This window comes from Schistocerca americana, chromosome 5 (genome assembly GCF_021461395.2).
Source record: "Schistocerca americana isolate TAMUIC-IGC-003095 chromosome 5, iqSchAmer2.1, whole genome shotgun sequence".
NCBI lineage: Eukaryota > Metazoa > Arthropoda > Insecta > Orthoptera > Acrididae > Schistocerca > Schistocerca americana.
Genome location: NC_060123.1, coordinates 338,212,755 through 338,230,082, shown reverse-complemented (window position 1 = coordinate 338,230,082; position 17,328 = coordinate 338,212,755).

Genomic DNA, 17,328 nt, shown 5'->3' with positions numbered 1-17,328 from the left:
CAGGTTCGAATCCTGCCTCGGGCATGGATGTGTGTGATGTCCTTAGGTTAGTTAGGTTTAAGTAGTTCTAAGTTCTAGGGGACTGACGACCTCAGAAGTTAAGTCCCATAGTGCTCAGAGCCATTTTGTTCACTGTCGCAATGAACAATCCAGTACATTTTATTGGTTTCTCGAAGGTCCAGCAAAAAAAGATTCAAATTCGGTTTGTTCCTTTTTATATGACTTCATCAGTAGGAAACTCCAGGAGCCAAACGATATTAAGATTCGGATTCGTGTGAAGGCAAAATAAAAATATGAGCTTCGTACGATTTTGTACTTGGCTTTCAGAATCAAACAACGTAACCATACAACACGTATTTCCAGTTGGGGACACTCATACAGTCAACTTCGGCCTATGTGGGAAAATGCTAAGGCACATTGAAAACATTGATAATGTGAGCCAGTATATTTCAGTGCCTCACTTCTGCAGAAATTATCCAACATACTCTGGGATGGTGAAAGGAGTGGACAGTGCAGAGGGCTGGGCATCAGCTTTATCACCACAATACGTCAAAAAACACGAAGGAGAGGCACTATCTGCAATACAAAATTATGTCATTATGTATTACAACGGAAACGCATTTTCCGTCTCGTCTACTTATACAGGATCATTCAGTCCTCACCAGATAAAGAAACGAGGATGTACACTGCAAATGTGGAGGTCGGACATGGTGATGGCTGAGACGTCTCATCTTGGGATTACGGATGCAAAGAAGAAAGTAATCTTCGCACTACTCAAATTCCTTCGAGACAATGCAGAAATGCTGAGGAATATTGTCGGCGGTTGTGCATCTGCGGCAGACAGGATGGGAAACAGACACATGATGGGTAGTAACCATGCACAGACTGTTGCAGATCATTGTTGAGGACGGTGTTGTGTCCTATCTATGTCTGTAATCGAATAAATGCATTTACTACTAGGTTTTTAAAGGGGATTATTATGTGTTCTTCGTTGGTATATATAATGCCTTCAGGAACACCTTTACAGTGTACTACTGCTCTGAAACAAATTATGTTTGTCGAATACAGATATATTTTGTTGCTTTACTGTCTGAGTACGCTAGTTTTAGATTTAACAACTCTTTAATAGCCAAATATGGAAAATGCTGTTTTCATGTTCGCTTTATACAGTGATTTATGGAAAAGAGCATAAGTGTAGTACTGTATTACCAGTTGAAATCGGTATGTAAGTCGTACACTATCGCGTCATTTATTCTGAAACAAGAATAAGTCCTTTCTAGTTAACTGAAATTTTGTCCATGTACGAGGTATTTAGAAGAACGAAAACGCGACGCCAAATATTTGATGCTCTTTATCTCGATTTCCATATATTGCAATAAAATCGTTATTCCAGAGAACGCCTCAGTGTCGGAGAATTCGGCCGCGTCATGCAGCCGGTAAAAATTGATGTTCCAGTACGTGCCTGTAATTGTGAAACTGTCTGCTATGACAACTCCATCAATAAAAACTGGTCCAATAACGCGTTATGCACTGATTGCGCACCAAACAGTGACCTTTTGTTGCTGAGATAGAACAGTTGCTTTAACGTCTGGATTCTAGAGGTCAGTTAGTACCAGCTCTGTTCGTTGACGTACCCATCGAGAAGGAAGTGTGCCTCATCACTAAATGAGATCTAATCCGTCTCGACTGTTCTTTTTTCGTAGCCTCAGTGATCTCATTTCCAAAAGAATACCACCGCTCCACATCCTGCAAAGGTTGTCACCGCTGAATTTTGTGAGAGAAAGGGTTAAGTTTCTCTTTCATTATCCTCTGGAGGGGATATTAGGACTAAGTTGGAATGGATGTTCTGTCTTACTGTAGGTGTATTTGACGTTAAATCATGTAAGAGTAGGAAGACAGCATTAATATAAATTACCAAGTATGATGCTGAACCTTTTACAAATTGTAATGAGTCTGCCATGTCATTTAATGTTCGTTTACGTATGGGGGCCAAACGTACCAAGAAGTTCGATTATACCGACCCGTTTTTGGTTAGTCATTGGTCGCGTGGGAAATTTGTTGAGAAGTATTGGGGAAGCGTTTCAGCAAAATCGGAAGGAACGTCATGAGTTACTGCATTGTGATTTGTTGTATTCCGGGTGGGCTAAAGAAGTCGTAGCCTGGTACAACGCGTCGTCTCAGTCTTCGAAGGTGGGGAAACCCCAACTATATTTGTTTGGGGACACAAATATAGCGAAGTCGACATTGATTGAAAAACTCTTAGGGCGTAAACAGGAGGTGTATATGCCGTACTGTTCTGAATTAGGATTTAGAGGGTATAATTCATCTATTCATTCTGTAATTTTGTTTGAGGAATTTGAGTGGTGTAGATGGAAGCCTTTTGCAGGCATTTTGAAGAGAACCGTTGAAGGTAGGTCGGTAACAGTAAATGTTAAAAATAAGCCCGGACTAACAATTACTCATTCTGGACTCGTTATATTTGTGTCCAATGAAATGGCGACTGGTGATGAGGCACTGTTGTCGCGATTAAATATTGTATAGCTAATTGCCGTATTGGCCATTGTTTGTTTGTGAAGGAGGTAATGGACACTTCGTCGTCCCCGTGTAGTCCGGAGACGCCGGCATGGGAGATATCGTCCGATGAAGCGTCGTGTTATTCGCAGGAAGAGACGATGGTGCCGTAGGCGAGCGCGTATGACATCATCTATTACTTTGGGGAAGATGTGCCGTTGGCGAACGCTGTTTGTGGAAACTATTAATGCGGAATTTAATTATGGTGGTAAAACAGATCGTGTTGATGGGAAATTTGATTGTTTTGCTGTGCAGTTTCCTGCGTTTAGACATTATAATATTAAATATGAAATTAAGTTTTCTGCTAATAAATATCAAAATGTAATTATGTGTAAGGTGAAGACATATAAATATCTGATTAATGTGAGGGTTGAGAGACTAACGTTGAATAGTAGTGTTAATAAGAAAGTTTTTGAAGAACAAGGTAATATGGAGGAAGTTAAGCTTTGTATTAGTGAAAAGCTTGGTAAATTTAGTATTCAAGGGTGTGATTCAACTGGTGCTCCTTAGAGGAAGTATAATGGTAAAAATTCATATCGTTTTGTGACTTACAGTCGTCCAGAGAAATCTGTATCTGTTAGTGGAGTTAGTGATTGGACAATATTGCTGTGCTGCATGTCTTGTTAATGTGGTGAGCTCCTCAGCTTCGCATTCGATCCACATTCTTTAGGGTTACAATTGATGGTGGTCGTCGCGAAGCGATTCCTGGAAGCATGCAGGGAACCGATCTTTTCAAAACATTTCTTCAGCCTGTCAGAAAACAGGAAAATCTGTTTGAGACGATGCTTAAATTTTGTAATCGTTATTGGACTTCAGTTCTGTACTGTAATCTTACCGGGAAATGATTATTCCAAATGGTTCTATTTTCGGAGCAAATGTGCTGTTGAATGCGCGTCTCACTACAACGATACGTCCAGAATTTGTGTAAAATGTCTTTCCGATCAACAGAAGCTGTTTCCGTGGTAGTGCTTACTTTCTGAAACTTGAACTGGGATATCAGCGAGTGGGCTGTAGAATTTTCAGAGCTGCAATATAACAGTATCACAAGGAGAATCATTTACGACAAGCAACCAAACCACAGAAAAGAAATACTTTCTAATAACTATTTTGCGCCACCCTGAATGTTTGTATATGTACGTAGCGCATGTTGAAAGATAACAACTCCAATTTTTTTCTAGCGACTAGTTCTAAGAGGTACGAGAGTAAAGTGACAATCATTTCATCACAACTTGCCGCCTCCGATGATTACGACAGGCCGTCTGCCACATGGCCAGCGTTGCGGTTGGCAGTAGTATGTTCGCAATGTCAGGTCCGCATTCTTTTCCTTCTCTCGCTGTCTGACTCGCCCCAGCCCGTCGCCGTTAATGTCCGCTTGTGGTTCGCTGTTATATCCTTACACAAGGCTTCCGCACACTTCACTCTAAAATTATTGCATCGCTTAAGAGGCTGAAGCTATTTTTAAAGATGGCGGTCATCTTTGTGACTTACTTTACAACGTCATTATACGCATGCTATTCAGTCCGATACCGTTCTCTTCTGAACGCGATTCGTCATCGCCACCATCCCAGTTAATGAAGTGTGCACCGTTTGTTTCAATTGTGTTGCATAACATCCACGATTTACATTCCCACGAAGATAGTTCTCCGCTGCTCCATGTACTGCAGCATGGTGATGTCATACCTGTGGTTTCCCTTTCAGAAAGAGATGATGATTGTTGCTCTCCTGGGACGGAGTGCAATTCCGTGCTCACGTACAGGTGTTCCGTGCTGGTAACGGATTGTGCACAGTGCGGCCACGACCGTAGGTCGGCGCGTGAGGAACGTGCAACGGCATCTATGGCTACCTACTGCTAGACACGCCAGACCATCTCTGAACTTTGGCTGGTGAGTTCTGGTTGGCACCGAGGAAGAACGTTAACCCCGCCTAGCATAGTGTTCAACAGTGAAGAGTCATTCCACCCTAGCATTCAATTATTTTTCTTTTTTTTGCGATGGGGGGGGGGGGGGGGGTAGAGGTGGGTAGGGATTTTGTCGTGTGTGAGTGTATGTATGTGTTGTGTGTGTGTGTGTGTGTGTGTGTGTGTGTGTGTGTGTATATGAGCGTGTGTGTGAAAAGAGAAAGAGAGAAATAGAGACTTTATATGTTCAATGGTGACGTTATTAACGCCCTTCATAAAGCAGACCGAGGCGAACGTATTTAAATTGAGAAAAGAAGTAATAATCAAAGCAATAAACCGGCAGTTATAATCGCACTCATTCTTCCCCATTGTTCATTTACTCACACAATCACAATGCCAATCGAATTGGATATACCATAAAGAAAAAAATGGATGCAAAAGTTAAGAGAAGGCTACAGGAAGTGAGAATTTTGTAGTTGATGATCACATTATAACAGGACGAGTCAAACACCGTGATAAAAATTAAAATCTTAAGATAGATACCGCCTACAGGAAAATTAAAGAGACCTTTGGAGATAAGAGAACGACTTGTATGAATATCAAGAGCTCAGATGGAAACCCAGTTCTAAGCAAAGAAGGGAAAGCAGAAAGGTGGAAGGAGTATATAGAGGGTCTATACAAGGGCGATGTACTTGAGGACAATATTATGGAAATGGAAGAGGATGTAGATGAAGATGAAATGGGAGATATGATACTGCGTGAAGAGTTTGACAGAGCACTGAAAGACCTGAGTCGAAACAAGGCCCCCGGAGTAGACAATATTCCATTGGAACTACTGACGGCCGTGGGAGAGCCAGTCCTGACAAAACTCTACCATCTGGTGAGCAACATGTATGAAACAGGCGAAATACCCTCAGACTTCAAGAAGAATATAATAATTCCAATCCCAAAGAAAGCAGGTGTTGACAGATGTGAAAATTACCGAACTATCAGCTTAATAAGTCACAGCTGCAAAATACTAACACGAATTCTTTACAGACGAATGGAAAAATTAGTAGAAGCCAACCTCGGGGAAGATCAGTTTGGATTCCGTAGAAACACTGGAACACGTGAGGCAATACTGACTTTACGACTTATCTTAGAAGAAAGATTAAGGAAAGGCAAACCTACGTTTCTAGCATTTGTAGACTTAGAGAAAGCTTTTGACAATGTTGACTGGAATACTCTCTTTCAAATTCTAAAGGTGGCAGGGGTAAAATATAGGGAGCGAAAGGCTATTTACAATTTGTACAGAAACCAGATGGCAGTTATAAGAGTCGAGGGACATGAAAGGGAAGCAGTGGTTGGGAAGGGAGTAAGACAGGGTTGTAGCCTCTCCCCGATGTTATTCAATCTGTATATTGAGCAAGCAGTAAAGGAAACAGAAGAAAAATTAGGAGTAGGTATTAAAATCCATGGAGAAGAAATAAAAACTTTGAGGTTCGCCGATGACATTGTAATTCTGTCAGAGACAGCAAAGGACTTGGAAGAGCAGTTGAATGGAATGGACAGTGTCTTGAAAGGAGGATATAAGATGAACATCAACAAAAGCAAAACAAGGATAATGGAATGTAGTCTAATTAAGTCGGGTGATGCTGAGGGAATTAGATTAGGAAATGAGGCACTTAAAGTAGTAAAGGAGTTTTGCTATTTGGGGAGCAAAATAACTGATGATGGTCGAAGTAGAGAGGATATAAAATGTAGGCTGGCAATGGCAAGGAAAGCGTTTATGAAGAAGAGAAATTTGTTAACATCCAGTATTGATTTAAGTGTCAGGAAGTCATTTCTGAAAGTATTCGTATGGATTGTAGCCACGTATGGAAGTGAAACATGGACGATAAATAGTTTGGACAAGAAGAGAATAGAAGCTTTCGAAATGTGGTGCTACAGAAGAATGCTGAAGATTAGATGGGTAGATCACATAACTAATGAGGAAGTATTGAATAGGATTGGGGAGAAGAGAAGTTTGTGGCACAACTTGACTAGAAGAAGGGATCGGTTGGTAGGACATGTTTTGAGGCATCAAGGGATCACAAATTTAGCAATGGAGGGCACCGTGGAGGGTAAAAATCGTAGAGGGAGACCAAGAGATGAATACACTAAGCAGATTCAGAAGGATGTAGGTTGCAGTAGGTACTGGGAGATGAAGAAGCTTGCACAGGATAGAGTAGCATGGAGAGCTGCATCAAACCAGTCTCAGGACTGAAGACCACAACAACAACGACAACAACATGGTAAGTTAAAGTTTATTAGTAGGCTACATAGTACCCGAGCAGTATCGGCATTAGAGATCATTGCTGAGTTACACTAAATTTTTTGAATCACTAGAAAATGGCCGAAACAAACTTGTCGTGGTATATCAATATACATAAATTCCTTACTAAAGCTGGCAAACCAGCGCAATCATGACCAAAGTTTAACTAGTTCATAGTGCCTGTGATACCGAAAGTAAGGAAGTTAATTCACAGTGAAAACAATTGCCTATGAATTTAAGAGCTAGATTCGACAGTCCACAAATAAAAAAAAAAGTACGTATCACATTCATGTCACAATCAAAATAGGAGGCAAGTCTGTAGGTAAACTAACATATGTCATGGTGCATGTCGTCTTCATGGAGTTGCATTTTAATGTCCAGCAGCGTACAGTGAAATTGCTTTCAGTAAGAATTAAAACAGTCACAGAACTGTTCGCCTGACCTGAATTGCAGAGCATTACTCGCAACCTCACCGTGGGACTGACAGAGATTTCTCGAAAACTTTGCAATCAGCAGATTCTCGTGATGTGATCCACCCGAACCTGGGCACTGTCCTTACGGTGTAAAACAATCAACTGAGTGAGCTGTGTTCAGTTTGTTTCACTGGTCAGCCACCTTTCAGTCTTGCTCTCTGGTCATTGGATTTAAAGTAGGAAATGGCCATTTGAAATGAGATCGCCAGTGATTTCACGCTGAGTACGTGAGTGCTGGAGAGCAGAGCAAATAGTCTACGACTGAGGACTCCCTCGTGGCAATGGTGAAATCACGTACCGGCGAATGCCAGCGAAGAACTCCTATGACGACATAGTGCTCTCAGGAACTCTATTCCTGGACAAGTAAAAGAGGAGACCTCTAAAAATGTCGTTTTCTTCGAAGTCTGCCAAACAACTGATCGTGAGACCTGTGCAAGTCTTTTGCTCAAAAGCACCATTATGTTTAAAATGTTGCTCCTGCAAACACAAGCACATACTTCTTCCTTGTATCAGAAATTTCGTTTGCTCCATACGTGTCTTGATCTCGTTAGGTTCCACTGTAGTATTTTCTTCCTCATTTTCCACTTTTATTTTCTCTGGGTCGGGTAATGAGACAGCGGTGGCATATACCGACTTTTGACCCTTCAGACTGATTTCAACTTCCTTGTCTTCAGGTTACATGTCTGCACTTGATTAAGAAGGCTACCATCGGATAGATAGATAGTTCTGGACACTTTTTCTTGGTTCGCAGCTTTCGATGCAGTCTTCATCCTTATGACACAACATGTTTGTTGTAGTCTGTCACAGGAAATTACCTGTTGTGCTTCTTTTACTTGCAATATTTCCCACTCCTGCAGGCACACAGAGTAACCTTGACTGCAGATGGGATGGAAGATACATGAGTGGAGACACTGCAGATGTATAAATTTTGGAATAAATTCGAGGTGTCTGTGACTGAGGCAGCAGGTAGCCCATCTACAACCACTATTTTTGTTGAAGTGGTGAAACAGGTTGGCCCCACTACTATATTGCGAAATGTCGACATTAATACTTACGGTTCCTGCGAGAAGTAATAGCAAGTTTTTAGCGCAAAATGTGCCTTTTTCCTAATCTTTCATCAATTAAAAGAGGTTCTTGTCTAAAGAATAGACTCTGTTGCTAGCTGAACTAGAAATGAACTTTCGTTAACAATTGTTATTCTTCAAAGAAGTTTTTAATCTTTTAATGCGGTCGAAACTGGAAAGAGTCAGTTGCCATCAGTGCACCGACATATATATATCCATATACATGAATAATTTGCAATTCACACTTAAGTGCTGGACAGAGGATTCACAGAACGACATTAAACTATTTCCAAACCGTTATATTCTCAAACAGCACGTGGGAAAATGGAAACATAAATCTTTTTGCGCGAGCTCTGCTTTAGCACGATGGTTTTTTTTCTCCATACTTAAGTGGGAGTCGACAAAATATTTTCGTATCCTGAGGAAGAAGTTGGTAATTGATATTTCGAGAAAAGATCTCGTCACAACGGAGAACATCTCTATTTTAGTGGATGGCACCCCAAATCGTTTATCATATCCCTGATACTCTCTTCCCTATTTCCCGATAATACAAAACTAGTTGCCTCATCTGAACTTCTCTGATGTCTTCCGTCATCTCTGCATGGTAAGGACGCTATGTATCGCTGCATTGTTCCAAAGAGATGGACAAACGTAGTGTAGGCAGTCTCTTTAGTAGATTTCTAAGCGTTCTGGCACTAAAACGCAGTATTTCACGTTCCCCACAACATTACCACAACATTTTCTGTTTGATGTTTCCATTGTAAATTATTCTTAACTGCAATCCCTAGATATTTCGTTGTATAGACAGCACTTAAATATGTATGATTTATGGTGTAAGCAACATTTAACGGAACTTTTTCTAGTACTCATGTCAAGGACCTAATACTTTTTATTGTTCGAGGTGAACTGCCACTTTTCACACCGTGCAGATGTCTTGTGTAAATCATTTTACAATTCGTAAATCTTCTGACGGGTTTTGTAAATGGTAAATGACAGTATCATCTGAAAATAAGGGCTGCTGAGATCGATTCCTAAATCATTTATGCTAGATTAGGAACAGAGGAAGTCCTTTTAACACTTCCTTGGGGAACGCCAGATATTACTTCTGTTTCACTTGATCACTTTCCGTCAATTTCTACGAACTGTGACCTTTCTGGAAAGAGATTCTGAGTCCAGTCACGTAGCTGAGATGATGCTCCACAAGCAAGGAATTTGATTAGAATCGCTTATGAGGAACGATGTGAAAAAGTCTTCCGGACACTTAGAAATAGGGCGTCAATTTGAGATCCCTTGGCCTTAGCACTCATTACTTCGTGTGAATAAAGAGCGAGTTGTGTTTCACGAGAATGGTATTTCCTGAATCTGTTCTGGCTATGTGTTAGTAGATCGTTTTCTTCGAGGTAATTCACAATGTTTGAATGCAGCATCAGTTCAAAAATCCTTCTGCAAATCAATGTCAGCGTTACTGGTCAATAATTAAGCGGATTACTTTTGCTTACTTTCTTTTGTTTTGGTATGAACCTTTAAACTCTCCAGTCATCAGGTACGAATCTTTCGTCGAACAAGCCGTTTCACATGAATGCTAAAAATGCAGCTATTTCGTCTGCATACTCTAGAAGAGTTGGTTTACAATATGGACCGAAGGTTTTCCGTTCATGAGTGACTGAAGTTGCTGCGCACTACCGAGGGTATCTAGTTGTAAATTACTCATATAGTCAGGCAATTGTTCTTGACTGCCAGTCTGGAGTATTTACTGCCTCTTCTTTGGTGAAGAAAACTGTGTCTAGCAATTTCGCTTTTGTGGCACTGTCGTCGTCAGTATACCATTTCTATGGCGAAGTGGAGCTCTGTGTTTTGTCACTGGTACACTTATCATATGACCAGCATCTCTTTGGATTTTCTGCCAGATTGTTAGACATAGATTCGTTATGGAAATGACAAAAGGCATCTCGCGTCGAAGTCTGCACTAAATTCTGAATTTCCTTAAAACGTTAGCAATCTTGGGAACTTTACATTCTATCAACTCTGGCATTTTTCTTTCGGTGGTTCTGCTACAGTGTCCTGACCTGTTCCTTGTACCATGGCAATCTGTTACATCTCTTATTAATTTATTTGGTATGAAACTGTCGGTGCCGTTAATACTATTATTTTTAATTTAAGCCATATCTGGTCTCTGCCTGCATAGTTAGTTTGGAGTGTTTCTTAGGAAGACGTCAGGCAAATTTTTATCTGCTTCTTTAAACATAGATGTTTTGCGTTCGTTGCTGGCGGATTTGCATGTTACGATATTTAGTCTCGCTGCAACGGTCTTGTGGTTACTACTCCCTGTATCCGTTACGGTGCTCTCGTCTGGTCAGAATTGTTTATGGTTAATTGGTCTAATCTTTTAGTACAACGACTTACACTTCGTGTAGGCTCCTGAACTAACTGTTCAAATAAAATTTCGGAGAAAGCATTGAGAACAATTTCGGAAGATTTTTCATGCCTACCACTGACTTTAAACATGTATTTTCGTCAACACACAGAAGGTGGATAGAAATCACCACAAACTATAATTACATGATTCGCGTACCTGTTCGAAGTGAGTCTCAAATTTTCCTTGAAGCCTTCAGCAACTACATCAACTGAGTCGGGGGTAGGTAAAAGGGACCAGTTATTAATTTATTCCGGCTGTCGAGTATAAGTTCCACCCATAGTAACTTACAGTGACTATCTACCTTCGTTTCACGACAAGATAAGCTACTTCTAACGGCAGCGAACACAACATCACCAACTGAATCAAACCTACCATTTCTGAACACTGTTATGCCCTTGTTCAAAACTTTGGTTGAACTTATCTCCGGCTTTACCTAGCTTTCAGTGACTATGAAGGCTACTAGAAACAAAACGAAAGTGGGTTTGATCAGTTTATGAACTTTAAAATATCCTCTCCGTCTATGAAGCGCAGTTTCAGTGACGCAAATATTCCTCCATGGCTTTTTTTTACTGTAGTATTCTTCAACAGAGTGACACAAGTTGAATTAAGTTTGTCTGAAGACGCATAATTTAAACCCTTCGTATTCTTTATTGGGTTTCGTGGCCTGGAGGATGAAATGTCTTTTGCAACCTTTGAAGCATTGTTCAAAACTTTGGTTGAACTTATCTCCGGCTTTACCTAGCTTTCAGTGACTATGAAGACTTCTGCTTTAGTGCTTTCTGTGAGTTGTGGTTCTTAATCGACATAGCTACGACAACTGTAGTACCATGTCACCGACGTCTACACTCTTCCTGTGCTTTACTGACACCGTTTGAGACTAAACTCTCCACTCTAAGAAAAAGTGGAGGTTCTATGGTGAATATTACATCGTAATCAGGAATTTTATATATCTTTAAAAAAGGTGTAACTCATTGGCGCTCTGTCAAGACCATCAAGCATCCAGCAAGCTCTGTCAGATAAAGGCCACCTATAAACTTTACCATGCGTTACCGTCTTGAGCGGTACGTACTCATTCTTCTCCTGGGTATTTTATAATGATATATACAAATTTTCCATTAATCTACGTCTCAGTCTTTTGTTACCTCCTTGTATGTAGCAAATAACTTTCTTCGTCCGTATACCTTCCTGCAATTCCATTTTCATCACAGACATAACAATTTTTTCCTATTAAGTCCATTCCCAACCCATTTACTTCTTCTGTAGTCTCTCTTAGCAACATATATCAAATATCTTTTCATTATTCGCTGAGCAGCCCTCCAGCTTTTAATGGTTTTCTCAATAAATGTTTATGTCTTCCTGCTACAAACCAAAAATGGTAATGCACACCACTTGTAAACTCTCCTTTTAAGATACACTGGATTGTGTTTTTTCAAACTGTATTTATTACACCAAAAGCTTTCCTGGCCATTTTTACTTTCCACTTTATTTCTTTTGCTGCCCAGCCAGTTATTTTCTTAAACAGTCCTATATATAACAACACATCTAAGGTTTCTGTGACTTCACCGTTAATTTTTACTATTTTCTTATTGACGTACTGTTTGTACTTAATTTTCATCTGGTTTTAATTGATTTTCAGGACAGCTATCGAATTTGCTCTACAAAGTTCTTCCATTCATTATTGAAGTTTGTTTTTATCTACTAGAAACAAAACGAAAGTGGGTTTGATCAGTTTATGAACTTTAAAATATCCTCTCCGTCTATGAAGCGCAATTTCAGTGACGCAAATATTCTTCCATGGCTTTTTTTACTGTAGTATTCTTCAACAGAGTGACACAAGTTGAATTAAGTTTGTCTGAAGACACATAATTTAAACCCTTCGTATTCTTTATTGGGTTTCGTGGCCTGGAGGATGAAATGTCTTTTGCAACCTTTGAAGCATCCAGTTTTCCTCTGAGACTTATTTACGAAGCTTGTGATAAAGTAATTCGACGAAGTACATATGTTTCCTTCGTTCTTATCGGTAGAATAATTCTTCAAATTCTTTTTTATCTCGACCCCATGACTTATTGCCCGCTTTCGCAATAAAAAAGAAGGAAATTTTACTATTCAACCACTTGTCGAACTCCTTAAAATAGTAAACACCGCAATTTTGCTACCTCCTGATATTTGAATTTGAAATTGCTACAGAAAGTTTAAATAGTTTGTCTTATATTGTCTGATACTCTTTTACGTCAAGAACGTTTATGGGATGCTGACATTCATCTAAGTTTACTTTCAGCATTGCGAAAATCTCTCTAATTGTAGCCTCGAATGCGACACCAGATGAACCTGAATTACACATTAATATGTAGTCTAATAGTATTCAGTACAACATTACTATCATTTATGTTTTATCAAGTTGATCTTTACTTTCATCACTATTTGTCTTCTTATTTACACGTGGTCCAGGTGTAGCGTCTTTGATTAGTAATCAAAACGTCCTTGGTCCCGGGATCAAACCCAGCCCCAGCTTAAATTCTGAATAAAAATCAGCACTGGCGGCCTAAGACTTCTGGCATGAGAAATAACCTTTATTCAACCCACGTCTTTGTAAAAGAGTAGCCGTCAGACGTTCAGGACACACTCTTGCCCCTGGGGTGGGAAATTGCCCCTAAAGGTGGAAGAATCAGCAACGATCCACGGCATGGAGATGCAGAAGGCAATGGAAACAACTGCATTATAGGCACATAATGTGCATTCACAGAGCATGTGACCTTTAATTAAAATGTGTCATGAAGATCTCTCCATTGGAAGAATATTCCGGACTTGTTTCTCATTCGGATCTCCAGGAGGGAACTGCCAAGGGGAAGGTGACCATGAGAAAAAGATTGAATAACCAACGAGTTCTACGAGTTGGGGTGTGGAATGCTAGAAGTTAGAATATGATACGGAAGAAAATCTGAAAAAGGAAATTGCAAGGCTCAGTTTAAATATAGTGGCGGCCAGTGAAGTGAAATGGAGAGAAGACAATGGTTTCTGGTCAGATGAGTATAAGGTAATATCAGCAGAAACAGAAAATGGAATAACGGGTAGGATTTCTTATGAATAGGAAGGCAAGGCAGAGTGTGAGCTACTGTGAACAGTTCGGTGGTTGTAATCGACAGCAAACTAACAACGATAACGATAATTCAGGCGTCAAAAACCAATGCTGCAATTCAAAGAAGAAGAGACAAAGTATATGAGTATATTGAACGAGTAATTCAGTGCGTAAAGGGAGATGAAAATCTAACAGTCACGGGAGATTTGAATGCGGTTGTAGGGGAAGGAATAGAAGAAAGGGTTACGTGAGAAATGCGTTGATTCTAGGAATGAGAGAGCAATTGATTCTAGGAATGAGGCTACAACTAGAGAGATTTTCGCATCGCTGAAAGTAAATTGTTGGTGCAATAAGTTTCAGCTAGTAAAAGCGAATACTCTATTCAAGAATCACAAGAGGTGGAAATATACTGGGAAAAGGCTGTGAGATATGGGAATGTTTCAGTTACTTTACCGTCATGGCCAGACAGAGATTCAAAATAAGATACTGGATTTTTAAGGCTTAGCCAGGAGCTGATATACACTCAGATCAAAATTTACTAGTGATGAAGAGTAGGCTGAAGTTGAAGAGACTAGTCAAGAAGAATCAATACGCAAGGAAGTGGGATACGGAATTACTTAAGAATGAAAAGTTCTCTGAGACTATAGATACTGTGACAAGAAATAACTCAGTTAGCATTTCATTTGAAGAGGAATGAACGTCTCTAAAAAGGGAAATCACAGAAGTTGGAAAGAGAAACTAAGATTCAAAGAAAATACCAGTTAAGAAACCGTGGCTAACAGAAGAAACGTTTCAGCTGATCTATGAAAGAAGGAAGTACAGAAATGTGCATGGAAATTCAGGAATACAGAAATACGAGTCAGTTAGGAATGAAATAAATAAGTAGAGCGGGGAAGCGAAGCCGCAATGGCTGCGTGAAACATGCCAAGAAACGGAAAAAGAAATGACTGTCGGAAGGACTGACTTGGCATATAGTCGTAGGAAAGTCAAAACAATCTTCGGTGATATTACAAGCAACGGTGGTGACATTAAGAGTGCAATGGGAATTCCACTGTTAAACGCAGAGGAGAGAGCGGATAGATGGAAAGAGTATGTGGAAGACCTCTATGGGGAGGGGGGGACATTTCTGATGACGAGATAGAGGAAGAAACAGTAGTCGATATAAAGAGAAAGGGGATACAGCATTAGAATCAGAATTTAAAAGAAGTCATTGGAGGAAGTGACAACAAAACGACTATTCAGTTTGATGTATATAACGTATGAGTTTGGCGATGTACCATCTGACTTTTGGAGAAACATTATCCACACAATTCCCAAGATGGGAAGAGCGGACAAGTGCGAGAATTATCGCACAATCACCTTAACAACTCATGCATTCAAGTTACTAACAAGAGTAATATAAAGACGAATGGAGAAGAAAATTGAGGATGTGTTAGATGACGATCACTTTGGCTTTAGAAAAGGTATAGGTACCAGAGAGACAATTCTGACGTTACGTTTGATAATGGAAGCTAGAGTAAAGAAAAATAAAGACGCGTTCGCAGGATATCTCGACCTATAAAAAGCGCTGGACAGTGTAACATGAAATTCTATGATAAATAGCGGCAAGCCATAGGGAAACACGGACAATATACAGTATGTACAAGAGCCAAGAGGGAACAATGAGAGTGGAAGACCGAAAACGAAGTGCTCGGATTAGAAAGCGTATAAGCCTCGTACTGTTTAGTCTATACGTCGAAGATGCAATGATGAAAATAAAAGACAGGTTCAGGAGTGGAATTAAAATTCAAGGTGAAAGGATGTCAATGGTAAGATTTACTGATGGCATTGCTGTGCTCAGTGAAAAGGGAGAAGTGTTACTACAGGCTGTACTGGATGGAATGGACATTCTAATGAGTACAGAATATATATTGAGAGTAAACCGGAGAGAGATGAAAGTAATGATAAGTTGCATAAATGAGGACAGCGAGAAGCTTAACATCAGAATTGAGGGTCATGAAATAGACGAAGTTTAGGAATTCTGCTACCTATTCAGAAAAATAACCTATGATGGAAGGAGCAATGAAGACATAAAAAGCAGACAAGTACTGGCAAAAAAGGAATTCCTGGCGAAGAAAAGTATACTAGTATCAAACATAGGCCTTAATTTGAGCAAGAAATTTCTGAAAATATATGTCTGTGGTCTGTGGCACAGGATTCTATGGTAGTGAAACACGGAGTGTGCGAAACCAGAACCTAAGAGAATGTAAGCATTTGAGATAAGGTGCTACAGAAGAATGTTGAAAATTAGGTGGACTGATAAGGTAAGGAATGAGAAGGTTCTCCGCAGAATCGGCGAATAAAGGAATATACGGGAAAAAAAACCGACAAGAAGAAGGGACAGGTTGGTAGTACATCTGTTAAGACATCAGGGAGAGCTGTAGAGGTTAGAAAACTGCAGATGATGACAGAATTGAAATACATTCAGAAAACAATTGAGGAAATGCGCTGCAAGTGTTAGACCGAGATGAAGAAGTTGACACAGGAGAGGGATTTGTAGGGGTCGCATCAAACCAGTCAGAAGACCGATGAAGAGGAAAATAATAATAATAATAATACTATCCTCAGCTATGTACAAAGAAAACCATTTTAACATAATCGTATTGCAGATAGTGGTTATGCTACTGAAATTCTGGGCTAAATACAGTTCTGAATTGACTTTCCGAAAATATTCAATGACAGCACATCACATTCAAGTAACTCGCAGCCAAGGACGAAATGTTACTAATAGCGTTGGTGGAATTGCGGTCTAGGTGAAAGTACATAGCAGATCTGCCCATAATAATTGTTCATAAAACAGCAGGTTTCCTTAAACATTGGTATTACAGTATCTACCAATGGCGACAACTTCCGTAACGGACGGGAAGTTATTCGAGTCATCCAAGTCCAGAAAAACTTCTGTAGCAATTCACGGATCGTTATTTTAAATGCTGTGAAATACTGCCTTGGGAGACAAAGGATAAGCCCAGAAAAATCGTGGTGGAGTGCAAATTTCCGGTCTATGAAAGGCCTAAGTAGGCGTAAAACAAGTTCCAGTCGTGCAGTGGAATTCACAGAGCAAGCAAAACAGTGAGTGTGTTTGAATAATCACAAGGTTTTAAAATGACGTAAGCCAGAGAGAATAGCGTGTGTTTCTCGTATGCCGACCTGTAGAGTATCTGCATAACCGCGAGGAGGCTTACCCGGAGTACAGAATGGGCTAGTCTTTATTCTCTGAACGGTTGCCCCTTGTGGTGAACTACTTTTACTGGTCCAGGGGCAATCTCTTTCAAATATATAGTGTCCGTGCAGGACTCAAAAACAGCAATGCGGGATTCCTGCATGTTACCCAGCGCTGCCTGAATTAGAGCATTTGTCTAACTTAGTTTTACTTGCGCACCGGCAGTTTTATAGACCTCTTTCGGCGTGTGCAGTGCACGACCTAATTTGTTGGTTTCATTTGGTCAGATAACTTGCGGGTCGGTCATGCACCGTTAGTCAAAGACCATACATGTAATAC